General features: G+C 31.9%; 1 long non-coding RNA gene across 1 annotated transcript in view; it reads left to right on the top strand.

The window, feature by feature from the left end:
* LOC143036705 (uncharacterized) overlaps positions 1–5000 on the top strand; it is a 227348-nt gene that overhangs the window by 34267 nt on the left and 188081 nt on the right. The gene's annotated exons all lie outside the window — the stretch shown is intronic.

Raw genomic sequence — 5000 nt, 5'->3', positions numbered from 1 at the left:
TAGAGATTATAAAATGAGATAGGTATATAAACGCATACAAAAACAAGTTTGGAAAAGAATGAACAGTAAATAAATAAACATATTAACAAAAACAGATATATTATAAAATAAGATAGGTATATAAACGCATACATAAACCAATGAATAGACAAATAATGAATAAGTGATTCAATAAGTAAATCAACCAGTGAATCAATAAATACACAAAGAAATAATAAAACTGAAGAAATAAATTCATATGTTTGAATTAATACATAACTACACAAATAAATGAGTTATAAAATATAAAAAAATATAAAAATAAATACATACATGAATAAATACATAATTGATTAAGTTAATAAAGCCTTTGGGATTTGACACACTGAACCCTCTCCACTGATAGTAAACTTGCGAAAAATTAAAAACAATATTCATATCATAAGCAGGCGTAAAAAAAGAATAGATAAAGAAATAATAAACAAATTTGACAGACTAAACAAATTAATAAAAAAAATAATATGTCCACAGAAAACACAAATTGAAAACTAATCAATTTAGGCATTTAATAGTTTTCTAATGGTAGATGACAATACACTTTATCGTCTCCTCTATCCACCACCTCAACCCATCCACTTCAATCCACTCCACCCCACTTCACTTAGAAAAAAATAAAATAAAATAACAGGAAGAAGGAAAAAAATATTGACAGATATACATAAAAACATAAGAATACAAGAAAGAAGGAGACTGCAAGAGACCATAAGGCCTACATTAGACAGTTGCATGTCCCTTACCATCTGTCCTACACAAAATTGACAGAAGTTTTACTCCTAGAAGACAGAGAGGCAACGGACGCAAAATTCACCAAAACGACGCAAACACATAATTGACACAAAATTGGCAGAAACGATATATACAAAACTTACACAGAAACAGATCGCAATGTTGTAAGAAACAGAATCGCTGAACTGACAGAATCGCCACGAAAACGACAAAGAAGAGAAACGATGAACGTTTGGTAGAGTACCACACACTCAACGGGACCAAAATTTACAACATGTATATCATCAATACATCCAAAGTGGACACAATTAACCACACTGCAGCTGCGCGAGATTGCCCACAAATATAGAAGTGCTAGTAAACTACAGTCCACAACAACAACAACAACACAACTGATACACGAGTGGAGTTAAACCACTCATCTTAAATATACTTGACTAGGGAGGACAACCTAGTATTTAAAGGGATAATATGCTCAAACCTGACAGAAATTATACAAATAATACGTATAACCGCAATAAAAAAGAGAGTACAAAACTAACATAGACAGCACAGAGTTGAAAAAAAAAAGAAAAAAAAACACTACGACGCTGACAGAAAGATAACCAGTCAACAAAAAACAACACACTCAACACTGAGGGCACCACCGGAGAGTTCCGCTGACAAGAAGCAACATTAACATATACAAGAAAGACTCTTCGGTCATAAACAAGACATCTGAGAGCTGACCAAATCCCCATAATTGTTGAACTGTAAAACACTGTCATGAGTAAAAGAAGCTGAGGAATTGCCTAAAGATCAGTGATTGTTGAGTCAACAAAAGAAAGAGGCACAATTCAGTGCCGTCATGAGATTTCATGACTGTTTAGTTTTAATTGGTCCCTTCTTCCCTTCTCCTGATTGCCAAGACAGTAATCAAATTGACAGACTTTTATAGTTTGTTAATGAAACAAGAAAGGGGGTTGTTTCTTAATGAGCTCCAAAGCAGATCTCACAGCCTTATGGGCACATATCAGCAATCATATTCAACGACGGGACTTGCAAAATCAGTGCATGTTGCAAATGTAATAAAATATGAATAACTTAATGAAAAAAAAGGAAGTATAAAAGTACAAAAAATGATGTCAAAACCTAAGACAAATTTTGTTTTCTGTGGTGACAAAATGAAAATAAGTTTGTTACAAATATAATAGAATATAAGCACTTTGCAACATAAAAAAATCTGTCAATTTTTTTTCAATTTCTCAGACAAAAGCTGATTTCTGTGATGACGAAAAATAAGAGCATAGTGGAAATGAAATAGATCACAAGGACTTATCAACATAACCAAAAACAAAAAACTGTGCAAAAATTCCTGCCAACATCTCACAAAAATTCTCTTCTGTGGTGACAGCTTATCAGTGCATATTGCATATGTTATCAACACTTCAGACAAAGGCTAGGAAGGCAACACAACATGATAGGTTACAAACGCGATAGGCCAACGCCACCAGATTGATTAAATATTTGTCAACAGCTGAAAGAAACGTTGTTGGCTGTGATGATAATTGATCAAATGAGTTCGAAACCCAATAGAATATGAAGACAGCGCCATCAAAGAGAATCTTAAAGAAAGAAAGAAAAAAAAAAAAGATATTGGTGACTGTGGAGGTTGAAGATCAAAGGCAACAGAACAGATACTTCCATCATTTTTTTTATATTGTAACCTCCCCTTCCTCCTAATCTTAGCCAACCTTGTGAGCATGACTTCTTCCCAACCTACTACGAAATAACTCACCATCCATTCTCAAGATGAACATTTTAGAAGCTCCATATACATATGTCTATTTATCTATCTATCTGTCTGTCTATCTATCTATCTATCTGTCTATCTATATATATATATATCTATACATCTATCTTTATCTATCTATCTATCTATCTATCTGTCTGTCTGTCTGTCTGTCTGTCTGTCTATCTGTCTGTCTATCTATCTATCTATCTATCTATCTACCGAAAGCTTTCCCCCTTTATAAGGGGGGTAGCCAAATCAGAGGCACGTACCTATTCCTACCTACTTCATCCCCTCCCACTACCCCCTCCACCCCCTCCACCCCTCCCACCACCCCCTTCACCCCTCCCACCACCCCCTCCACCCCTCTCATCTCAGCTCTTCATGGATGGCGGGGTCATCCCTGCATCAACCAACTGCCCTGGGCCAAGTGAATGCAGCAAGACAGTACATCCACATTTGCGTATTGGTTTACGTCACTGTAACTTTGTTACGAGTTAGCTGGGTTCGAATCCTCGGCTCGTCCACGTTTCAATTTCCAACGGATGCCTCCTTTGAGCGACTCTCAGTCTCGATTGTGATGGCATGGAATTAAAAGTGATTTGTGGTTGAAAAAGATATGTATATTGTATATATGTATATATTTCTGCATATACATATGTACACAATGAATATTAATCAGTAGAAAACCAGGGGCATTAAAACTCACTTGACCGTAGGAAAAATTCGTGATTTATAAGGAAAAATTATCTTAGGTAAATTAAATTAAATTAAATCTAAATTAAAATAAATTAGAATTAAATTAGATATATTAAATTAAATTAGATTAAATTAAATTAAATTAAATTAAATTAAATTGAATTGAATAAAATAAAATAAAATAAAATAAAATAAAATAAAATGAAATAGAATAAAATAAAATAAAATTAGATTAAGTGAAATTAAGATAAATTAAATTAAATTAAATTAGATAGAATAAAATAAAATAAAATAAGATAAAATCAAGTTAAATGAAAACTAAATTAAATTTAATCAAATCAAGTTAAATTATATTAAATCGAGTTAAAGTATATTAAATTAAATTAAATTAAATTGAATTAAACTAAATTAAATTGAATTAAATCAAATTAAATTAGATAAAATAAAATAAAATAAAATTAGACAATATTAAATTGAATTAAATTAAATTAAATCAAATCAAATTAAATTAAATTAAATTAAATTAAATTAAATTAAATTGAATTAAATCAAATTAAATTAAATTAAATTAAATTAAATTAAATTAAATTAAATTAATATTCATAACATGCTGTGCTCCATGCTTCCCTTAGAAATCTCAGACAGCCTTTTGGGGGGGAGGTGCCACACCAGGCTTTAGAAAACCATTGCCATAGAATATAAGAATGAAATAAAACAAATACATCATAACTACCACGAAGAAAGGTATTGTTGATACTGCCGGTGACATATTGGATCAACGATAACCAGAACTATGCAAACACATTTGCTTTGGTGTTCGATTTTGCTTCTTTTTACAATGATTTTATTTGTCTTGCTCAGACTCTCTTGAAAATAAAAGATTCCTCACCAGTTAATATATGAACAATTTCAAATAAATTTCCCTTTTTTTCTCTTGTTCGAATGTACATATTCTTGCATCGATTCCCTTTGAAAAATAGATTCCTCACAAGTGCTTATACGTACAGTTCCAAATAATTTCCTATTTTTCTCTTACTTGAATGTAAATTTCACTACGAAAGTCACTCCATCTTCTGAATATATTCATCAAAAAGGAAAGAAAGAAAATATCAATGAAGTTAGTGTAAAACAGGTTGCAAGGCTATAAGCGGCAATGATTCCCAACAAAGGATTCAGTGGAATTCTACTGATTTAGATTTTTTCTACTTTATCTAAATCATTATGCTGTTTGATTTATTTGTATCTTGAGCATGCAAATTAAAGAGTACTGCAATGGCTTGTAACACATGAATGAATATACTCGTATTCCCCGCAGAAGGAGTTGTTGTCAATAGTGCTCGAGAGAGAGAGAGAGAGAGAGAGAGAGAGAGAGAGAGAGAGAGAGAGAGAGAGAGAGAGAGAGAGAGAGAGAGAGAGAGAGAGAGAGAGAGAGAGAGAGAGAGAGAGAGAGAGAGAGAGAGAGAGAGAGAGAGAGAGAGAGAGAGAGAGAGAGAGAGAGAGGAAACCATTAACGGAAGAGATTTACTTTTTTTAGTGCCAGTGATGTCTAATATTCTGATATATATATATATATATATATATATATATATATATATATATATATATATATACATATACATTATATATAGAGATATATATATGTATGTATGTATATATATATATATATATATATATATATATTTTTTTTTCTAATTGGAGTCTCACTAGATAAAGCTGTGTGTTTAAGACCGGGAGCAGACGAGCGATTCTGTGGCGCCACATAGCT

This window comes from Oratosquilla oratoria, chromosome 21 (genome assembly GCF_046742065.1).
Source record: "Oratosquilla oratoria isolate Oo_2021 chromosome 21, ASM4674206v1, whole genome shotgun sequence".
Lineage (NCBI taxonomy): Eukaryota > Metazoa > Arthropoda > Malacostraca > Stomatopoda > Squillidae > Oratosquilla > Oratosquilla oratoria.
This window is presented reverse-complemented; position numbering and strand designations above follow the sequence as displayed.